The 24,535-nt window shown below is 43.2% G+C and overlaps 1 protein-coding gene across 2 annotated transcripts in view; it reads left to right on the top strand.

Moving 5' to 3' along the window:
• The window catches only part of arhgef4 (Rho guanine nucleotide exchange factor (GEF) 4), a 155,675-nt gene that overhangs the window by 8,777 nt on the left and 122,363 nt on the right, over positions 1-24,535 (top strand). The gene's annotated exons all lie outside the window — the stretch shown is intronic.

Below are 24,535 nucleotides of genomic sequence, written 5' to 3'. Positions count from 1 at the left end.
GAAGCTGCATACTTATACTAGAAGCAAAGTGCCTCCGCTGTTGACTGTTGCCGTAGAGTGATCATTTGTCACAGTGTTAGGAGGATCATGTTCTCATGCTGAAATGGATTGTCTAAGGCTAAGCTCTTGCTTTGCGTGTGTGTGTGTGTGTGTGTGTGTGTGTGTGTGGGTGTGTGGGTGTGGGGGGGGGTCATGTGTTTACATGTATTTTGATGCTTTTAGAGTTTAGACTAAATTGATGCTGGTGATTGAAATGTTTGTAAACGGCGGAGTAAAAATCCTGCATTTTGTGCCGTTATGATTCGGAAAAAAGTGTATTTCCCATCAAAACATCTAAAGGGTATACAACGTGAATGTCACCCAAAAATGAGTTTGTCAAATAATTTAGTTTCTGGATTGTTTCTTTTAAGCTCTTGTTTACAATTGTTAACATTCTCTCGTCTCTTCACACGTAAACAATGTGTGAGCACCAGTGGAATGAGACACTGTCCTGAACATATTGGCAGCAGATGCTAAAAAACTCATCACTCCATACAGTGTTAAAAGATTTGGCAGCCTTTGAGACGTTATTGCAGCGTGTGCGCACATCTTACCTGGTTTAATGCTCTCTGGATCAACGCTAATGCGCTCTATATACTCTGCTTTGAAGGGCTCACATGACTGCAGATCACTGTTGCCATGTCCGCTTATTATAAGAGACTTTGGGCTGTGTTTTTTTGGCCTTGTTTCTAAAGTGTAGTTGCTTATTTGGGCTTGCTTCCTAAATGTTGTTTAGACCAGTGTTGGTTCTCAAACATTTCCATGTCAAGTTAATATGTATTTGTCCGCGTATCCCCATCTGAAAACATTTTGTGCCAGGGACCCCCGTACCAGATTTGTGTTATTAAAATGTTTCAAAAATGGCCCGGATTGGCTGGCGTAGCCGTCTGGGCACCTAGGCTGCTAATCCCGATCCTGACGACCGTCGCTGAGTGTCACCCCCCATCTCTCCCCCCATTTCCTGTCAGTCTACTGTATATCTATCATTAAAGGCAGAAAAGGGCCCAAAAATATCTTTAAATTATTTATTTTTTCAAACAGCAGATCTACAAGCTCACAACCCCTTGCATCGCGGCGCGAGCTTGCCAATGTATATAGGTTTGTAGTGCTCATATGTTAGTCGCTTCTTTTGGGCTTGTTTTCATAGACCTGGTTGCCCATTTCTCTCACAATATCTGGCAACCCAGCTGCAGATAGCTACTGTGTAGTTGAAACCACATGGCCACACTAACAGGCTCTAACATTTCAGAGTGATCTAACAACAGTTTGGTGTTAATCACAAAAGCCTCTGTTAAAACAGCTAAAGAGGAAGGGATAGTTTTTTACCGTATGTTCCTATCAGTGGTGGAAAGTAACTGAAGTACATTTACACAAAGTTTCATTGCTAATGTGAAATGGGATAATGAGTATGTTTACTTTTGGTACTTAAAGTATATATTTTGATGCCAATACTTTTGGCAATACCTTTTTACCCAAGTACAATTTTGAATGCAGGGCTTTAACTTTTTGCGATACTACAATATTCTTATATTATTAGTATCGCTACTTTCACTTAATAAAATAAAAAATCACACCCTGTGTGAAGGAAGCGGTGCCTTTGGGGCGGGCCTTAACTCATTTCAGTTCGTCCCTATTGGTGGTCTGAGTCCACTTACCAAATTTGTACTTGGTAGCATGCTGCAAACTGGAATGATGGCTGTTTAAAGCCCAGCCAATGGGCAGACAGAGGGGGCGGGGCTTAAGTAATGACAGTTAGTCCCTATTGCTGGCTTTAGTCCATATACAAAATTTGTACTCCATAACATGCTGCGAACTTGAGTTATGGCTGTTTGAAGGCCAGCCAATGGGAAGACAGAGGGGGCGGGGCTTCAGCAATTCCTGCTGTTCCCTATTGGTGGTCTAAGTCCACATATCAAATGTGGACTTGGTGGCATGCTGCAAACTGGAGTTATAGCTGTTTAAAATCCCGTGCTCATCCCGGGCTCATACGGGCGCTGGGGGTCCCTGGACCCCTCTTTGATAACGTCATCAATTCATGCTCGTCCCTATTGGTGGTCTAAGTCCACATACCAAATTTGGACTTGGTGGCATGCTGCAAACTGAAGTTATAGCTGTTTGCTTCTTTGCCGTGCTCATCCCGTGCTCAAACAAACGGCCCGTGCTCAAACAAACGGACACGCAGACAGAGTCAAACGTAGAGTGGTTGGCACCGCTAAAAACACCACTGGTTCCTATGTTTGCGTGTGTGTGTTTGTGTGGAGGAAGTGCTTAAAACCTTCCTGGAGAACCTACCTAGAGAGCCAACTGTTGCTTTTGTAGAACCAAATTGAGATCCAGTGGAACTGGCAGCCATAAGCTTTGAAAATCCCCCTGTGAGTGACCCTTTTTTTTCCTTTGCCGTCGGGGGACGAGTCGAAATCAGTTCCAGCACTGCGTGACCCACGGCTGAACCTAAAACTCCCAGTGCACCACACTGTATCTGTCAGCGGTCTGGTCGTAGGTCTGTCGAGGGAGTGGAACTTATTGTGCCGACGGCAACCAAACTCCATGCCACAGTCTGGGAGCGACACGGGAGGGAAAATAGGATCGTTTCAACCCTCTATGTAATTTGCCAGGCAACAAAGGGTTAAGTCTAGCTGACAAACCGCAGTACGCAGGCCTCGATATAAAATGTGAGGGCAGACTATATTACTGCTGCAGCTTGAAGTACACAGTGACACATCTGAGGACTCCACTTTGTGGGTATACTGAGGGTCAGCTCATGGACAGACACATTTGTTAAAAAAATAAGTAAGACGGAGAGAGGCTTAATTTGTCGTTATAAGTCGAGAACAAGGGAGTCTATCCCCGTTACAATGCGCTAGACTCCTGGCCTGGGAGATAGATTGCTGAGGTGGAGCGCCACACCTAACCATCAGCTCCCAGTACGACTTGCTGCACCCAAGCCGTGCTACTCATACGCTGAGTTGGCGCTTCCCGGGATTGAGCCCTTGACCTTGTGGGTCCAAAGGTGAGAGCTCTATACCGACCGACTGAGCTACCCGGACACGAACGTCTTGTAAAAATATTTATAAAGATAATTGCTTTATTGGGGGTTTAAATCTTTTTGTTTTTGTTTTTGATCTAATCCACTTTTCTCCCAATTTTAGTTGTTATGCCAATCGCGTCACAGTGTAGTCAATACCACTGGCAACCAGTACTGTTGGGCGGGGGAGGGTGTAGAGGGTGTACCAATTCAAAGGGCTTTATTGGCATGAGAAAACATACGTTTACATTGCCAAAGCAAAAAGCACAATACAACAATACAGCAATACAATCAAAACAAAAAAAGTACATTTGAAAGTCAGAATCTTCAATAGGTCAATTTCTTTCTATGTACCAAGATCACTGGGTGCAGGTATAGTGCAGGAATATACACAATGATTAGTCTTTAGGGTGGTTGTGTTCCGTTCGATATCCTTCTCCTATCACAGCAACTCACGAATCTTGCTGCTGTGTTTGCACATTGTTGTACTTCGCCCAGCAGATATGTACCGTGCTTATTGTCGCTCTGGATGAGAGTGTCTGCTTTTTCATAATCATGTTATATGGACCCCCGAATTGATTTGGCTGGGGACCCCCCAAGGACCCTGGGGGGTCCCCACCCATGAACATGGCCAATTGTGTTCGTTGCAGTGCCCACATTGACGGCTTTGGACGACCCCTGTAGTCAGACAAATCTGTATTCATCAAAGTATGTTGTCATGTACCTTTTTATCATTGTTTTAATTGGACTTGTTATAAGTAATATCAATTTAAGAATTAATTAATAATTACTTAACATCAAAATGGGTTAATAATGTGTATGGTTTTAATCGCGATTCATTTTCAAGAAAAACAGGGCTTTTCTCCCCCCCCCCCCCCGGGACTGGATTTGTCCCAGATTACAATAATCAGTGTTTTTGGCAGTAAGGAATGGTTTGCATGGACAAACTTTAGCCTAGCAACTCTTTGTCAAGTTTCCAGAGTTCCCCACAGACTGGCCATTTTCTCTGCCTCGCCGTTGGAACCCCGCTTTCTTCTCGTCGGTGGCAGCGGTTCACACAAGGCTTGAGTCAGTGTGCGTTTGTGTTTGAGGGCATCTTAAAAGACTCCGACGAGCGGGGGGCTGCCAGGACACAACCCGGTGCCAGCTGCTAAGTGCTGGCTTGTCTATGGTCAGTGTGACAGCGTGACCCCCTTTCATTGGCAGTCACTGGATGTGTAGCATTAGCATGGTCTGTGTGAGTCTGTGTCCAGCCGTGGGGAAGGTATACATCGGATGGGACTGTGTGGGATTAGTGGTTGTTCTCCAGGGAGCCAGGTCAACGTACTTGTTGTTGTCTGCTTAGCCCATTAAGAAAGACCTGAGGCCGATTCTATACATGCCTTTTAAGTCAGTAGTTCTCACACTTTCAAGATTTCTCAAAACTGTTCAAAAATAGCAGCTTGTATGACTGCTATTTTTGAATAGCCAACGCAAAAAATCTAAAATGACACAAATGCTTTCCCGGTTTTGACTGGTTAAATCAGTGATTCCCAACAAGTGGGTCCCCAAAAAGTTCTCAAAACACTACGATTTTAATGATGATAATGCTACGTGTCACTCCCCATCTCCCTCCCCATTTCATGTCAGCCTACTGTCCTATCCATAAAGGCATCAAATTAGCTTCTGGGGGTCCATGGCACAAAATATTTTTAGATGGGGGTCCACGGCCAAATACATATCATTTTGGGGGTCCTTGACATGAAAAGGTTTGAGCACCCCTGATACAGGGACATAATTTTTTTCAGAAAACTGTTAGGATTTAGAAGACATTTGTAGACTCTGCCTCAGGTTTTATGGGTTAATAGGCCTACATCTTTATTGTGTTTTTTCCATTATATACAGGACATACATAGACACAAAAAAACATACAAAAAATGTAAAACAACAAAACAAACCCTAACATCTGCACCCTCACACCCGCTCGAACACTTTTAAGATTTTCAAGTGGGGCTTCATCCAGAAAATGTTGGGAACACATTATGTTGGGGACAAATTATTTTTGCTTATTACACGCTTGGTTGAATGCTCGATTCTGATTGGTCAGTCATCGGTCATTATTTCTGGATAATGACCGCTGAGCTCAATAACGGACCGCTGTCTAATCAGAGACTCAGAACACCTGCTCATATCAACCTGCGCTGCTTGATTTTATGCTTTATCCAACATGACAGCCATGTAAACAAACAACCAATGTCATTTACAACTAAACGTTGCTCTCAAGAATGTTTTTGAAAACATTTGAAGTGAGAAATAGACGATGCAATAACCGAAAAGTCATTCTATTTGATCCACTACACTTCCTTGTTTATCGTGGCGCAACAACGGGGGAATACCAAAACGCTCGCCCCAAAACACAGTCGCCCCGGGGCAAATCCGGCGGTATTACAGGCAAATCGGCAGTAAATAGAATGGGGGGCGAGTGTGTTTTGGGGCGAGTTTTTTTTCATTTCGTCATTTGTTTTTGCGAGGCGAACTTGTCCGCCCAGCCCAATACTTATGGAATACTTTCATTGCCGTAAGCAAGGAAATACTTCGTTTTGTTGTTACTTTTGGGTAAATGTATTTATGTATTTATTAAGTAGCCGTGTAATAAGCGGGGTAATAAGCGGATAATGCTCGGCTGCGCCTCGGTGGTTAATCGCCCTGTCGGGCTTTAAATTTCAATAATGACTACCTTCCAATGACTACCTTCCAATGAACACACTTCCAATGAACACACACACGTGTGCCTATGAACACACTTCACCGGACATTGTCAAGACAGCGTAGGGCAAACCACAGGCATGCAGCTCCCCTTTAGCATGTAGGTGTTTACTGTTTCTGTTAATTGTTATGGACACATCAAGTAAAGTAACTAAGCCCATTTACTCAAGTACTGTACTTAAGTACAATTTTAAGGTATTCTTTACTTTACTGGAGTATTTCCAATGTTCAGTACTTGGACTTCTACTCCACTGTATCTCAGAGGAAAATATTTTACTTTTAGTCCACTACAATTATTTGAATACTTTAGTTACTAGTTACTTAGATTTTTATTATTATTACAAAAACATTTTTATTATTATTACAAAAACATTAACCACTTCAGCCCACTTTTGGCCATTTGAAAATAGCCGATCTACAAGCTCACAATGTGAGCATTGTAAGCTTTGTGAGCTTATGCATCTGCTATTTTGAAAAGATTTGAAAAGTTGTGAAATGGGACATTCTGCACAATGAGTACTTTCTACTTTTGGTACTTTTAAGTGCATTTTGATACCAATACTTTTGTACTTTATTGATACTTTTTGCATTATTGATACTTTGAAAATTTGAATACTTTTTCCACCACTGCGTATTTGTGGGAATCAAAGAAGCCGCTTGACACTGAAAACTTTACGACTGTGAACCTTCACAAAGTAACACATTTAACATTTTAACCACGAAAAGGAAATCTAAAAAAAATCCTGTTCATTGTTGAGAGCTGTTTTAAGATTATGATGCTGTCAATCCTGTGGTGTTTTTTTAGGATCAGGACTGTGATGACTTAGCTCTGTGTTTCCCAAACCTTTCAGCTCAAGACCCAAAAGAGAAATTTGATATCTCCCCGGGACCCAAACTAAAGGCAAAATAGCCGATCTACAAGCTCACAACGTGTCGCGATGCAACACGTTGTGAGCTTGTAGATCTGCTATTTTCACTACTTCTTAAGTTGTTTTTCTTATTCATGCCATTCCTTTGATTTCTTTTTTTAATTCATGACATTCTCTTGAAAGAAAATTGAAATGTATTATTCCTTTTCTTCCTTTTTGAAAATCGTCTGAAATATTAATTCAATTTTTTTTTGTGACCGAGTTGTCACGAGGCGACACACTGTTTGGGAAACAGTGACTTAGCTGGTGTCAGTAGCAAAGTCATAAGTGTGTGGTATTGCGACCACAGAGTTGCTCGTGGGAGCACACACACACACAAATAAACACAGCATGCACGCACACACACACACACACACACACACACACACACACACACACAAATAAACACAGCATGCACGCACACACAAATAACAAACACAACTCACCAACAGCCTTCTCACATGGAGTTTCTGGACAAGCCCGCCCTCCTTCAGGCCTCTCTCTCTCTCTCTCTCTCTCTCTCTCTCTCTCTCTCTCTCTCTCTCTCTCTCTCTCTCTCTCTCTCTCTCTCTCTCTCTCTCTCTCTCTCTGTGTTTCTCTCTCTGCCCCCCCCTCTCTCTTCCCTCTTGTGTTGCCTCATGTGGGGTTGGGCTAGATGCTGGGGGTTTGCACTGCCCCGCCGGCTGACTGACTGTGAGTTTGGTGCTACTGTGAGGAGAGAGACACAGTAGAGGAAGTGATATATGTGCGGCATGCCCTGGAATTCCACCTCCACCTCTCTGGGTGTATAACTTTGCATTCATCTGCAGGGACCACACAAGTGACAGAGGATGTTCCGGCATTATTGTTATCATGGCACAGGTGAGGATGCCCCCCCCCCTCCTGCTATGGGGTTGTGGGAACAGCTCTGGGAGACAGGAAGAGGAGTTTGGGGGGTCCACATGGTCTTTTTTGTATTTTTTTTATCTGGCAACAGTAGCAGCTTGTTACATAATGACCTCCCTTGTTAGTTTTGCCCACAGTTTGATTTGTGTTTTCATTGTGTGACCGCGGGGCTGCATTTGGGTTTACAATGAGCCGAGGGAGTTTGGGGGTGATGAGCTGCAGGGAGTTCTCACCGTTTGCCCCGCAGGCTGTGTGGAGCTCGCTCCATTGACTTTAAGTACGGCTATACGAGCCAGTGGATTTGATGTTGCAGAGCAGACTGGAGACTGTGCTGCTGTTGTGTGAACGGCAAAAGGGCATGGCTGGGATGTTTTCTCTCTCTTTAGTATCCTTTTAGTTCCCAGAATCTCTGTCCCTCTCTTTGTCTCTCTGTCTCACCCTGTCTGTCTGTCTGTCTGTCTGTCTGTCTGTGTCTGCTCAATCTGGGAAACCCCTTTTTTGTGTAGAAACAGGAACTTGGTTTGGCTCCTCCCCTTTCTTAGTCCACTTCCTCCGGGGCGTTTCTGCGTTTGTTTATTCCTACTAACAACAACACTACATGTTTAGGGCAGTGGTGCTGACAGATTGTCTTGAGAGACAAGTGTCTGTCTGTCTGTCTGGCTGGCTGTGTGTCTGTCTGTCTGTCTGTCTCTGTCTCTCTCTCTCTCTCTCCCCCCTGACTCCTAAAATGTGAGCAGTTATGTGAGGAAGGCCCACACCCCTTCTTTCTACATGCATGCCCAATGTGTTTTTAGCGTTATGTGAGCACTGCACACTTACCACACACACGCACTCTCTCTCTCCTCTCTCTCTCTCTCTCTCTCTCTCTCTCTCTTACACACACACACACACACACACACACACACACACACACACACACACACACACACACACACACACACACACACACACACACACACACACACACACACACACACACACACACACACACACACACACCGTGATCCCTAAATCAGTGTCCAAAGGCAAACCCCACACATTCCTCTCATACAAGAGGGTCAAGAGGGGTGGGGTGGGGGGGTGAGGGGACGTATGGGGAATGGGCCACCGTCCAAACAAGTTTAACACAGTTGACACAAGAGAGTGAATCTGCAGTTCTTTTTCTTTTTTTTTCTCATCTCACATCCAGCCAAAGCTGAGGGGAATGAATGGAATGGTGGCTTTTCATTTAAATGCATTTGTATTTCTTTTAATTTCCCACCAAGCTGGAATTTGTTTATCCCAGATGAAGTTCACAATGGAAGGAGTGTGTTTGATCGTTTTTTTTCTAACTTTTTGGCTGATCTTTAGTCCGGAGACCCCCAGGGGTCCTCGGGGGATTGGTTCCAGGGGGTCCCCAGCAAAATGTGTTAATATATCATAACATCATTTTAACCACTTTATCCATATTTTATACGTTGGCTATTGAAAAAATAGCAGATGTAAGTACAAGGCGTGCGAGCTTGTACATCTGCTATTTTTTTATCTTTTTTTTTAAAATCTTGAAAGTGTTTGAAAAGTGTTGAATATATATATATTTTTTTAACACATATCTTCTCTTCTGGGGGTCCCTGGCACAAAATTAGATTTCAGATGGGGGTCCGCGGCCATACGTATATATATATATATTTTGGCATCCATGGCACAAAAAAGTTTGAGAACTACTGATTTAGAAGGCATTTGTAGAATCGGCCATATGTCTTAATGGGTTGAGTATGACAGTGGATTACCCACGCAGGAGCTGGCCTGCAGCTAGAGTGAACTGACTTTCAAGAAAGGTGCGTTCCTCTGAGCGCAGATCTCCGCCAGGCCGGTTTACTTAATACTTACCCAGGACTGTGTCAGTCGTGGGGGTGCGAAATCGCGGGAGCGAAATCATATGAGCAGATGGTTCACGTTTGTGGTGGTGCAGCTTTCAACCTGATGTCCCTATTTTGGGCATGTCCAAAATTGTCAAAGATTTTCAAAGATACCATATTTGTTTCACTTACCATTAGAATGTTGGGCCTTACTGTGAGGGATTTAAACGTATAGTGCTAGCAACTGGCTCAATTGCAAACACATTTCCATGCTACAAAATCTGTATGCTAGACATAGCTAGCGATGCCTTCTTCTCTGCTTTTCTTTGTGTTCACATACAAGCGTCACTTACGTAGTTTGCTTGTCAGTCAGCAATGTTCCTCTACTGTGTGTGTGTGTGTGTGTGTGTATGCGTGTGCGTGTGCGTGTGTATGTGTGTGCGCGCATTTGTCCTACACGCTGTCCCAGCAGTATCCCAGGCTATATCTTGTACCAGGTCACTCCATTTCCTTCCAGTGCCTGACCACTAATTTCGGAGGCGCTCTCTCGTCTTGGTCAAGCCAAAACCTGACGTACTCTCCAATTAGAGATTGTCGAATGTTGAAAGGTCAACAGATGCGGACCACAGTTAGCCCACAGTCGCTGCACTGCGCTGCCGGCCTGGCCTCTGCGTCCCTGTTTGTTGTTATTTTGTGCCCTTGCTATTTTAGAGGGCCTGTTATGCTAATGGTGTCCAACCAGCACCGCAGGGCTGGAGTTCTGTTTGCGTGCCTATGTTTGCGTGCCAGTAAATATCACAGAACTCACCCCTTTCGTCACGTTATTCCATGCAGTTGTTTATCTCTTGCCCTGTAGTCCCACACCATTCCACAAACACCTTTGTACACGCACAGATACCTGTCATTGAGCAGGTGTCACTTGATACTAACGGGCCCCAAGGACAGGAAAGAAGTCAGCTCACTTCATGACATATCATGGAAGAGCAGGGTTTTTATTTTCTGTATTACTGGATTATTGTGGAGATCCGTATAAAAGTAGGGCTTGGTGCTAAAGAGAAGGGTGATGATAACACTTGAGCTGTTTTCTTTCAGATAAAAAAAGTTAGAGTTATTCATCTTAAAGGGATAGTTCAACCCCAAAATGACTTTTTTTCTCTCAATTACTCACCCCATGGAGACTTGAATTCATGGATATTGTTTTGTTTATGTCGCATTCCTAAGCCAATGATTTGATGACCAGCAGCGGTTCCGGTAGGAGAGACAAAGGAGACGCTTTGTGTTTGGAACCATACCTACCGGAACCACATGGTACCATACTGTACCATTGTGGTGTCAATAGAAAACCTCTCCATTGAAGTAATGCCCTTATTTTTAGGGGCCCAAGCACAAATTGCATTGGCACACAATTGTATCCCATTTACTTTTTATGTAAGTTTGTACAGTAGTAGAAATGCTCCCTTAACCCATTAATCTGTGTCATTTTCGAATGACTTCAAATTCAAAAATCACAGATATACAAGCTCGCAGTGCGGCACGAAGTGACGCACTGCAAGCTTGTACATCTGCTTTTTTGGACATTTTTGACATTTTTTCAAAGTGTGAGAACTACTGATAGAAGGTAGAAGGTATTTGTAGAATCAGCCTCAGGTCTTAATGGGCTAGTGACCACAGGAGAAATACGAAGCTGGTTGTTCATGTTTTCTTTTGCAGTACCGTTTTATGACACTTTGCAGACGGGTCATGCCAAACGGGTTAAAAAACGAATCTGAATTTGATTGGCCAAAGGTGGGCAATATTGTACATGCAATTGATTGAATATGTGCAATCTGAACTGGCATAACTCATGCCTCATTTGACCTACAGCCATGACATTTTACACATAATATGCCACTCCTCATTATGTACAAATTTGGCTCAAGAACCCATAAACCATATTCTTTCTTATCAATTTTCTGCCATTTATATATGTCATTAACATATTGACTGCCAGAATTATTTCAGATTTTTTGCAGTTTTCTGCCAGAGATTTTTCATTGAAAAAACAAAAAGAGATTTGTTTTTGTGCTAGATTACTTATCAAAAGCAACTTTGAAGACTTTCCATCTTGATTTTCATACTGTACTGAAATGAATGGAATCTATTGGCTTCCTCGGGAAAAAAATAAATAAAAAAAAACGTTGCTTTGGAAAATGATCAGCGGTAATGTCAAGTATACACCGTGAGTTATACCGGACCCCCTGTACGCATGGTCCTTCGAGAAATAATATGCTGCATTTCATTGGGATTTGCTTACAGGTGGTTTAGCATCAGGCATTTGATATGCAGCACTTTCCACTGGTTTAACCCATTCAACGCCGGGGACGCATACTGTGTCATTTTAGATCTTTTAGCTATAACCATTATTTTATACTTCGGGCTATTCAAAATTAGCAGATCTACAAGCTCATAGCGCGGCACCGAGTGCCGCGCTATGAGCTTGTAGATCTGCAATTTTTGAAAAAATCTTGAAAATGTGTGCGAATCTTTGAATCTATATCATTTTTTAAAGCGAACATTTGTAACTCAAATCTTTGCTTCTGGCGGGGGTCCCTGGAACCAAAATATTTTGAGATGGGGTGGCCCGCGACCAAATACATATAATTCTGGGTGGTCCTTGACATGAAAAAGTTTGAGCACCGCTGATATTATAGCAACATAACGGTTTTCAGAAACCTATTAGGATTTAGAAGACATTTGTAGATGCGTTCCCGGATTGAATGGGTTAAAACCCCTTCAAGTATGATGAAGAACAGTCTGAAGTGAAACCTGTTTGAGTCTGAAGGGAGAGAGCGTAAACCTGATCCCTTGGTTGTGCCAGTGGGGATGGATTCTCAACGTTAGGCATTGTGTGTGTGTGTGTGTGTGTGTGTGTGTGTGTGTGTGTGTGTGTGTGTGTGTGTGTGTGTGTGTGTGTGTGTGTGTGTGTGTGTGTGTGTGTGTGTGTGTGTGTGTGTGTGTGTGTGTGTGTGTGTGTGTGTGTGTGTGTGTGTGTGTGTGTGTGTGTGTGTGTGTGTGTGTGTGTGTGTGTGTGTGTGTGTGTGTGTGCGTGCGTGCGCGTGCGTGTGTCCTGGTGGCCTAGTTTTTCCTCTATGAAAGGAGACCAAGCTTGAAAGATTACATAGTTTTGATTTAGATTCCGTTATAATTATACTGTACAGCCGTAGAGAGACAATAGAACAGGGTGAAACGTAGGGTCTGGGATGGAGCCATTTTTTTTTCATTTGTTATGACAGTGTGCTCAATTCTAGTGCTTGTAGAGGAAACGGGAAAGATGTTCTTCAGTTTGCCTCCAAGGAGCCACCAATGCTGATGCTTCTCATGCTACACCAGTAGTTCTCAAGCTTTTTCTGTACACTCTCAGATATATATATATTTTTTTTTGCAATGTATCCTTCCGCTTCCTACATAAGACTGTTTTGGCAGGAATAATACATAATTCTCTGTGGCTTGTGTCCCTTCTGGGGCGACAGCAGGACCTGATGCCTGCATCACCAGCTGAGGTATCCTAAAGCAGTGCTTCTCAACCTTTTTTGTGTCAAGGACCCCCAAATTGATGGCCACGTAACCCCATCTGAAAAGGTCTTGTGCCAGGGACCCCCAGAAGAGAAAAAAATCCCAATTATGAAAGTTTTTTGGGGATATTTTTCAAATATTTTCAAACGTAGCAGATATACTGTACAAACTCGGCGCGTGGCACAAGTGACGTGGCCCGTGGCCAAATACATATTAATGTGGGGGTCCTTGACTTCAAGCACTGCTTCACACCAACCCTCACACAGACAGACGGGAGAAATGCGACGGTCTTCTCTGCTAGGTGTGAGTGTGGGCTCTGAGTTGAACTGGGCGTCCCTTGATCCACCCTTAACCCAGATCCCCCCCACACACACATGGGGGGAGAATACAGGAAGAGAACGCAGTCACAACGAAGGAGGGCCGGCAGGCTAAAAAGGAGGCAAAGAAAGGAGCAAGCCAAAGAAAGCATTCTTCACAAAAGGAGGGCTGAGGAGGAGAGACTGAGCAGGAGATCAAACAGAGCCAGAAGGGATTGTAATGACTGACTGAGTGACTGACTGGCTTTCTTTTTCTGGGTTTCTGTGGTTTGACTGGTTTCCCCTGCCTGGTCATTAGGTTTCTCTCTGGCCTTCCAGGCCCAGCACAGCAAGTGTGTGTGTGTGTGTGTGTGTGTGTGTGTGTGTGTGTGTGTGTGTGTGTGTGTGTGTGTGTGTGTGTGTGTGTGTGTGTGTGTGTGTGTGTGTGTGTGTGTGTGTGTGTGTGTGTGTGTGCGTGATAGAGGGAGTGAGAGAGTCTGATAGAGGGAGGGAGTGAGTGAGAGAGAGAGAAAGAGACATACAGAGAGAGAGACAGAGGGTGAGAGACAGAGAGGGGGGAGAGGGAGAGAGAGGGAGTGAAAGAGAGAGGGATAGGGGAAGAGACAGAGGGAGAGAGAGGGGGAGGGAGGAGAGACAGAGATAGAGAGAGAGAGAGAGAGAGAGAGAGGCTATATAGAGGAAATGAGTGGTATTGGCGCAGATGACAGGATGACCCAATTGACATAATTCCATTGTTGCATCTTGACAAGTCTTTTCTCTGGAGGATCCATCCATTGAACTTGTGTAAAAAAAGAGCAGAATGCCAGTAATGTCCTCATTGTTTTGGAACAAGACGGCGTAAAGTAACGAGCTGTGCTCCACTGACTTTCAACACAGCTGAGAGAGAGAGAGAGAGAGCCAGAGAGAGAGAGAGAGAGAGATCCGTCAGACCACACAGTCTGACCCATTCACCGGGCACAAAGGCATTTGCATTGCACCCTAATTGTCTCTCCTTGTTCCATACATTGAAAGCAGGCGTCGACTCGCGCCGATTCTCACCGGAATCTCGCCCCGAAGTGGACGTTTTCCGTGCTATACAGTACCTTCCCCCTCCTCCTCCGTGACAACCTCAACCTTATCAAACACCAAGGCAGGCCGTGGACAGCTGATTTGCATGTCCGTCCGATCAGCAAACAAAAGCAGTGTTAAGTGGCTTCTTGGCGAGGGGCGGAAGGGGTGGAAGAGAGGCCTGTCAGTAGGCCTCCTTACCACTGTTGCCCGATTTTGTGAGTGAAATAAGCAACCGGGTCTAAGAAAACAAGCCCAAAAGAAGCACCTACAGTATATAGGCCACATGAGCACTTTAAACCAACAGTACTGTATACATCTTCTATTTTAAAATAGCAGATCTGACAAGCTCATAATGGGTCGCGATGCTGTCCGCTTGCAGTAAATTGGAATATTTTGAAGAGTTTTGAAACATTCTAACAACACATCTGGTACGGGGCTCTCCCTGGTGCAAAACATTTTCAGATGGGGTTAGGGACAAATACATATTCATTTGGGGGTCCATGAAAGGAACATATTTGAGAACCACTGGTTTAAATAATAATACATTTTTTTCAAACCAAGCCCAAATAAGCAACTACACTTTAGAAACATGCTCCCCAAAAAAACACAACCCTCAACTGTCAATATTTAAGCGACTTTACAGAAAAAAAGAATCCCAAAGTGGCTTATAATAAGCGGACATGGCAACAACTGCTCCTTACGTAAAGCACTCATTGCTCTTTGAGGTTCTAACAGAGCAGCCAGCGCTTGGCCCGGGCTTCTCTCTGGACCCACACGCTTGTTATGCAAATGAAGTAACGAATGCATGATGATTTCCCTCTGTAGCTGTTGGTTACCCGGGAAATATGGAGGGCCCTGCTGTAGCCTTTCAACAGTCAGTTGTGCGTGCAGAGAACAAAAGAGAGAGAGAGTGCTGTATTTTTTATGCATCAAGTACTGTACTTGAGTAAGTACTTTTTCTTCTATTCCACTACATCTCAGAGGCAAATATCATACTTTTACTCCACTATAATTATTTGAAAACTTTAGTTACTAGTTACTTTGTAGATTTGGATTATTATACTAAACATATCCACTTCAGCCCTATACACTGTACATTTCGGCAATTTGAAAATAGCTGATCTACAAGCTCACAATGCGTCGCGATGCGACGCATTGTGAGCTTGTAGATCTGCTATTTTAAAAGGATTCTTATACATTTGAAACTTGTGAAATGGGAGGAACTTAAGTACAGTTCGATATCAATACTTTTGTACTTTTGCTTAAGTAATATTTGAAATTCCGGACTTTTACTTGTAACAGAGTATTTCTACATTGCAGTATTGATACCTTTTCCACCACTGCACAGACTCCAGGCCTCTCTCTCTCTCTCTCCAAGAGAAGATCTAGTGATTCCGGTAACTTTTTGCCCTGACTGTCTCAGTTTCTATGAAAGTGTCATCCATAAATTATACCAACCTATGATTACTATGACGTTGGTTGCATAGCTGGTCTTTCTTTTGACATGCAAAGGTTTGAGAACCCAGTGGGATAGCCTATTTCTGAATTCCGTCATGAAATCTCCCATTCATGCGTCTGTCCTGCATCATGCAATGCAACACATTACGTTACGTTGGTGCAGCAGCACCAGTAGCAGGCTCATCTCTGTCACATACTGTAACGTATGACAGGACGTTGTATCATATCTGCATGTAGTTTCATGCAGTAAAAACAGAGATTCAGAGAATCCTGTAATGCCTGATTCATAGCTGCTTAGTGGTTGCACATTGTATCACACATCGAAAATAACCGATCTACAAGCTCGCAATGTGTCGCATCGTCACGACACATTGTGAGCTGGTACATCTGCCATTTTTTATGTGCGACACCGCAGAGCAGCAAAGAATCAGAATAATCATTGTTGACACTTCACCGGTTTAAAGGGTTTTTTTTGTATAAAAATCGGGAAAGCATCTGTGTAACCACTTGAACCATTATTTTATACTTTGGATATTAAAAAATAGCAGATATACAAGCTCATACCTGAGCTTGTAGACCTGCTATTTTTGAAAAAATCGTGAACATTTTGTGCAAATCGTTGACCAATTCAACATTTTTAAGCGAAAATGTTTAACTCAAATATTTGCTTCTGGGGGTCCCTGGAACAAAATATTTTTAGATGGGGGGGTCCGTGGCCAAATACATATGATTTTGGGGGTCCTTGACTTGAAAAAGTTTGAGCACCACTGATATAGCAACGTACGTTTTTCAGAAAACTGTTAGGATTTAGATGTATTTTTTAGACATTTTTCGAATCGGCCTCAGGTCTTAATGGGATAACGGTATTGGAGAGCTAATGGCTCATAGTTGTGACATTATGCAGGGCAGGAAGACGTCACATCTCCCACCATGCATGGCCTGGATTGTTCTGGAAGGAAGCCCGCTCCTCTTTTCCCCATCATTAAGAGACTCATCCAAAGAGTCCATGGCTTTTGAGTTTTTACTTTGTCTTTTGACAAGGAGGGCGAGAGGAAAGTTCAAGCATTTTTCCCATGCTCTCGTGTACCAACCAAAAGTGTCGCTCCTCACAAAGAGAGCAAGTAACAGCTCTCAACTTATCTCAGCGCTTTTTTTGCTAACTATAAAGACACTGCTATACCCTTTGGCTGGGTGGAAGCCCCATTGACACCGCAGACCCCTTTCCATTGGCTGGTGTGGTTCCGTGAGCTTAGCGTGTTGTTTGCGGCAGCACATGTATTGTAATGCATATCAGTGAGGCCACCATCTTGTCAGAAAAAGTTCTAGAACCCACCCTCCCTCCCTACCCCTCCAGCATTGACAGGGGGGGTTCGCACACAACACATAATGACCATTCTGTGGGGCTCTTTACATGTCATGACGACGCTACTGCAAGTGAAGCTGAAACCGTGACATCATGTGTTGTTTACAGTCTCCCGTGGGCTTTGTGCTAGGGTTTTAACCTGTGACCCTCTGTGCATATTGTGTTGCGTGTAATATATGCCCACCTTGTTTGGGAAGCAGGCCCCCGCCCCCTGCTATTTGAGCCTGTCGGAATAGGGAAGCGCCTAACAGTAGGTTGTCTCCCTCTTGTCTCTCCACGTGGGCTGCAGCCGAGCTCCACAGGCTTTTATTATCGTCTCTGTCGGGTGGAAACCTCATATGTCCAAAACGGTTACTTTTCAGGATTCAAATTCAAAAAGCATATTGATGCTTTTTGTGTGACCCTGTAGTATGATGAAGTAGGCAGTAGGGCGTTGATTTACGGAAAAAAGTTGGGAGTAGGGATATTTAACAATTAATCTATACTCGATTACGTTATGTTTTTTTTATTTATTTTTTAAACTTTTTTTATTTTCTTGGGCTAGTGAAAGTTACAGGTACTGTACTGTATGGTGTGTGTGATATCAAATGTGAGCTTACCATAATAACAGTAATCCTGAGTCATATTCCATCATATTCAGGGGCTTTTGGAGTGGTGTGTGTCTGTGTCCAGCTGATGCTCGTTGACGCTCGTTAATGTTATATACATCAAGGGAATTATGTTTCTGCACTCATTTTCGGTTTGGGACAAGAAGTTTCCTTTTGGTCCCAAAAAACGCTGCTTATCAATTAATCAATTGATAAGGTTATCAACTATCAATTAATGAATTAACAGATAATTTGCATCCCTATGTGATGCTGTAGGACGATCAAGTGTAGGGTGTTGATTTACAGAAAAAAATTTGAATATGGAGATAAGAGGTTTCTGCAGGACAGCGGCGATTATGTTGATGTTGTTTTTTTAACCAACTGGAGCTATAGCAGAACAGAATGAGCTTGGTGCCCCTAGTAACCACACTGCAGTGCCAAGCCTCAGGTTTCAGGCCAGGCCACCAACGTGGTCTGGGGTGGAGATGGATCGTGACCGCAATCCCCAAAGAGGAAGCTACCTACATTTTTGGCACAAACGTTTTCTTTTTCTTTCTTTCTTTCTTTGGTACAGATATGAAAGGGAGCGTTTCTGATTCGTCACTCAGTTCCTCACTCAGTTAATTCTGTCACTGTCGGACGGAAACCTTGTATTTCCAAAAAACATCACTTTTCAGTAAATTAAAAACTAAACAAAAACTAACCGGTTCAAATGGATTCCAATGTAGTTATTACTTAGTCACAAGCGATTGTTAATACTTTTTATCGATTAAATATTTATTATAACTCACAGAAAGTGCATTACCTAGCATCGCTATTTCAGATGTGCCATTTTAGGCAAAAAGTTTCCAATTTTCCAAAATTATTAATTAAGATGCATTTTATACAACAAAGTGTACAATTGGGCATTCATTTATGAAAAGACACAAAAAAATGAAATATGACAGTGATAATATATCAGTCAATAACAGGATGTTATATCACACCGCTTTCATTGGATAACTGGGTTTTCACAAATTCAAAATGTGTCTCTAATCCTTTTATGTATTATCTTGAGCTACATTAGATTGGATATTAAAGATTCTCTCCCGGTGCAGATTGATTAGTTCCTTCAGATCGGTTGAAGCCTGGAGCACCAACCATCTAATCCTAAATGATTTCTGTAGCCGTTCGTCAACATTCCTCGACGGCAACCGCCTTTGTTGTTCACCTTTCCACCGTTCCCACAGCAGACAAAAGCACCGTCTAAAAAGAAGACTATTCTGTCTGAACCTGCCAGAGTAGTGTTCGCCGTGCCGCCACAATGGATCCCTAATCAGTTGCGGTTGGCAGTTAGAGAGCAGAAAGTCTCTCCAGGTGAAGCTCTCTAAAGCCTGTTTTGTTCCACGCTTGTGATTGAAATAAAAGAGGGTATGCCTGTGACTCAGGGATGAATGAATGGAGGTACACTAAGGTCCTTAACTGACTCGCTTGGAAAGACAATTATCATTGTGTCCCCTCTGGGGTATTTGCCAAGTACATTTGCACTGCATTTCCCTGTCCTAACTGCTAGGGTGGGCGACTATTTTTAACAGCTCCCCCGGCGGGGAGCAGTTAGAGGTCAAGTGTCTTTGCTCAGGGACACTTCAACACGAAGCCTGGAGGAGCTGAGGATCGAACCGGCAACATTCCAATGGCCTTTCTACCTCCTGAGCCACGGCTGTCTTATTAGTCACACTGCAAACTGTTCTCGACCACTTAAATCCTATATACTTCGTTGACCAGATGCCCCCAGGGGTCTTTACTTCGTCCCCTCTCTTTTTCACCTCTACACCAAATCTCTTCACAGAAATTAGCTGATCGGAAGCTTTTACATTACATGTCACATTGCGACGTGTTGTAGATCGACTATTTTCCCAGAATATTCTTTCTCCCCAGAATAGGGAGGCTTTTGATTGATTGATTGAATACTTTATTAACAGTTTGCTAAAAGTACAGCGGTACAATTACACAATGATTCTAAAAGGATAACACAGAAAGCCCTGAGGGCTTGTTTCCATTGTGGTCCTATGTACTCGATTCATCAAGACATTTAAAGACAATTCTAGACAAGAAATCATCAACACTAGGAGCGATAACATTATTTATTGTTTACTGTAGGTTTCATGTAGTTACTATTTAGTAGGACTTTAACTCTTATACTGCCAAAAACGTTTACAAATGTTTTTTTTTATTTATCAAAAACAAAATAAAAAAAAATCTAAAATTATTCTTTATTTTTGGGGTTCTTTTGTTTTTCCGTTCTTCACAAAGAACCAGGAGATAACAATTTCCAAAAAGTTGCTGCTCCATTCACTTCAATGTTAAAAAATAAACAGAGAAAAAAATAACATGTTTCCTATGTTTTACCTGGAAACATGCTAAACTATTTTTGAAAAACCCTGGCAGTTTAAGAGTTAATTGTTCAATATTGTCCCTTGTTTCTTGATAGTATTTATTTTACACATGAATATGTCAACAAAGGGAAAAAGAGCAGATGTTGGCTAATGTCACAATAGCCCTAATATACTGCCCCATTAGAGCTACAAGTTGGGGTCAAAAAATAATACGAGATAGTGTTAGGAGTAATGGTACAGTGCTTCTAACTCTGTTGTCCTCCAATTGGTTTAGAGCCAGAAAACTGTTCTCACTCTTAACCTACCCTAGTGACTGTATTTGATCAAAGGATTCATTCTCTCAGCACTCCCACTGGTTTTGTTATATCCTCCATCCCTAATTTGTTTTCTATCCTTCAAAAAGGTCTTTCCCCAGATGCTGAGAGGTGGCGTCACATGTTAGCAAACATTGCCTCCTATTCAGAGTCAAACTAGTGTACACACACACACACACACACACACACACACACACACACACACACACACACACACACACACACACACACACACACACACACACACACACACACACACACACACACACACACAAACACACACAAAAGACAATATGCATTATGCATACACAAAGACCCACACAAAAGACTTGTACACATGCGTTGGCGCTTGTTTTTTCCATTCGAAAGTGTTCGGCGTTGGCCAGTGTTCAGGGCCAATGGTGTTAACAGACTAGAAATCAGAGACATGATGGCTTCTGGACCATTGGCAGACAGCTGCTTAAGGTCATTGTTGAGATACTGTGACATGAAGCTCCCAGTGTGTTAAAAGAGCTTTACCTGGGGAAACACTATGCTCTCAGGGAAACACTATGCTCTCAGGGACTGAGGGGAGGGATGTGGTTGTCTACACCCTAGGATGACAGTGGAGGGGTTGGCAGGGACACGGACCACAGGATATAAGGGGAAGTAACTAAGTTGGGAGAGAAGGGGGTAAACATGGAGATACGAGGTCTCTGCCCGACAGCAGCAATATACTCACTCAAAGTCACGCGCGCATGCACACAAACAATACAACAATACAACAATAAATACTGAATGGTGAGATGTGCACATCAAAACAAATGCTGTATGAAGTTTTAGGAGGGCTTGTCACATGAACGGATCACCTTGTTTACTGCAAATCGCTCTGGATTAAGAGCGTCTGCATACATGCCAAAATGTAAAATTGTAAGTCCTCGTCAACAACACTGCTTTTTCAGTTTAAAATCTCTTGTCTTCACCGCCGTGTGACGATCTATAAATTAGGGCTTTCGGTCGACTCATTTCCTATTTTGTCCAGCGGGCCCTGACGTGCCAGGGGCCCAGAGCCGGTCCAAACGGGACCTCCCTGGTTCTGGAACCGCACCACCATTCTTCTCTGTCTGTAATCCTGACGGGGCCTGAGCCCAGGGCAGCACACAGCCATTTATTTCAGGGCTTCTGGGAAGAGGAGCGCACAGCTGCCAGGGAACAATCTTCTGAGTCATGGCTCCATCTGAGTCTCAATGCTGTGTTCTGTTGCACCCGCAGGCAGTGATACAAAAGACTCACAGCAGAGCAGACTAGTGGACCTATTGAGTGATGCACAAACTTAATGGCTCCTTTGGACTATGAAGGGTAACCCAGAACCTTCCAAACTGTCTGGAACCCTTGAAGTTCCGTGATAATTTTCCATTATAACGAGAAGGAGGTATTTCACAAAAAAAGCAAGCTTGTAGATCTGATGTTTCCACTTTTTTAGAAACATTTTGAAAGTACAAGTTCTCATGGCTAGTAGTACTATACCTCCTGAGCGGGGCCCCAAAATTTGGTTCTGACAACCTTATATGGAACCGAGCCGTAGCGTATGGAAACAAGTCCAGGACCTGGGAAATACAGTACGTTTCACGGCACAGCAAGGTTTACTTAGTTCCTGTTGTCGAAAAAAAAGGGCCATAACTCTGACCCCATCAGTTAAATGGGGTAATCATCTGGGGATATGAAGGCGGTGCAGAGCTGCTTTGGACAGCTTGCGTCACAATTAGATTTGGATAAATCCCTCTTTGAATAGGATTAATTTCTCTGTGCAATTAGTTCACAAACATTTTTTTTTGTATTGAAACTTTGTATTGAACACACACAGTAAAGGATGTCAAGCCAAGACTCGTATTGAAGTTTAGTAGCAATTTCAACCCACACAACCAAAGGTTACTTCTAATTCTTGCCAAGTTAATTATTGGATTGATAGCTATACTTATTACTCAATCGTATTCATGAAACCAAAATGTAATGACATATTTTTCACAACAGGGGGCGATATTTGTCTTCCTGATTTGTTTACCCCCTGATACCTGGTGTACCGGCACCTGTACTTCCTCCAGCGCCGGCTGAACCCATTACACTTGTGCTTTTGTTTGGTTGAACCAGAGGCCTTTCCTCTGGGTCCTGTACTTGCTATGGATGACCAGTGTGTGTTTACATGTTCAGCATCACCGCTATGTGTCTGAAGTGCCCCTGAGAGAGTGAGTCAGACAGCTGTGAACACGCTGGCTGTCAGGTTCTGTGTGTAAACACAATTGTGAGCCACAACACGTTCTGCATGCATGACCCGGCACACTTGACCATTACTTTACAGTGACTGTGCCAACAAAGTGAACCATTTACCACACATACGCACACGCACGCACACATGCACACACACACACACACACGCACGCACACACACACACACACACACACACACACACACACACACACACACACACACACACACACACACACACACACACACACACACACACACACACACACACACACACACACACACACACACACACACACACACACACACACACACACACATTGTTATTGTGAGGACATTCCATCAATATGCACTGACACCCAGTAGTGTTTAACCTTTGCCACTGCCTGTTTAACCTCAGCTGCCTAAAACTCTTAACATAACCACAGCTCTAATTCTAACCCTGACCTCTGAACCTAAAATGCCAGAAAATGGCCGTGTTTCACAAATCTTCTCACAAGGCCATGGTTTTAGGTTTTCTGCTTGACTTCATAGTCTCTCTCTCTCTCTCTCTCTCTCTCACGCACACTCAGGATTACGCTCCATGACTTCTAGCTACATATTCTTTTAGTGGATTATGTGCTAGCTCGACAGGAAACCACAGCAAATCTTATTTACATGACCTCAGGAAGTTAAATAACACAGGATTCCTCTACATGCCTGGAAATACACAGAAAATCACTTTGATCATTTCAAGATACTTAAAAGATTAGGGCGATTCTAAAGAAAGCATGGGGAATTGTGCTGCAGTCATGACAAAACTACACATGTAGTTGTTGACTTGTATGTAACTGTGAATTACATTTATGCTTGCGAAGAGTATTCTAGAACTTTACAGACATATTATAGCACTTGTAGTAGCTGTAGAGTCTATTGTTGGTTTATTGCTGTATACTGTTCACTAGACCGCCGGTATTGATGCCAGTAAGGAACAATGCAAGTTTGGAATACATGCCCCACCCGGGTTATGCATGCACAACACGTTGTACCTGTAGTGCCCGTTGTCAGAGACCCGATGTACCGATCTGTCTGTCTCCCTTTTATGCCCATATATGGAGATCTCTGTATCTGTCTGTGCTTGTCACTTTTATGAAAACTAAACAAAAGCTTGCACATCCACTGCAGAGTAGGTGCAGGACCAACAAAAATCACAGGCATTTTTATTTTATTTTCAAGTCTGCACACTGTGGCTTAAGGCAGTGGTTCCCAAACTGGGGCAACATTGTTTTCTCACTCAACAGTAAACAAACCAACATACAGTATAAGTGTATACAGGGTATCTGCACATTTCTAAAGTTACAATTTAATAACTCGAGGTAGGAGCGAGGCGTTGTGAGCTTGTAGTTCGGCTATTTTCACAATATTTATCTGTGGAACCGAGTCAAACTAAATGTATAATGCCTACAATTTTGCTTGTCAGGGTGGGTGGTCCCCAGTTCAAATATGATTATTTCGGGGGGTCGCGGCCTGAAAAGTTTGGGAACCCTTGGCTTAAGGGACTCCTAGTCCAGTGGATTGACTGCACTCCCTCAGAGCCTTGGTGAATGGTGACACGCACACAGTTCGAAGTTGATAGTTCAGACGGTTCTCAAGATACGTGAACTACAATTACACTCACAGACACACAGGTACTGTACATACAGATATTTCACACATTTATAGTAGGATTGAACACCCTTTCACTTTGAATCCTTGCTGTTGTAACACCCTGTTATACCTATCCTATCCTATCCTATCCTATCCTATCCTATCCAGACAAGGAAGTATGGCTGGAAGACGTTAACACACAGCAGCTTTA

The sequence above is a fragment of the Gymnoscopelus microlampas genome (genome assembly GCF_963454915.1).
Source record: "Gymnoscopelus microlampas genome assembly, chromosome: 22".
Classification (NCBI taxonomy): domain Eukaryota; kingdom Metazoa; phylum Chordata; class Actinopteri; order Myctophiformes; family Myctophidae; genus Gymnoscopelus; species Gymnoscopelus microlampas.
The sequence above is the reverse complement of the archived record's forward strand: the minus strand, read 5'-3'. Positions and strand labels throughout refer to the sequence as shown.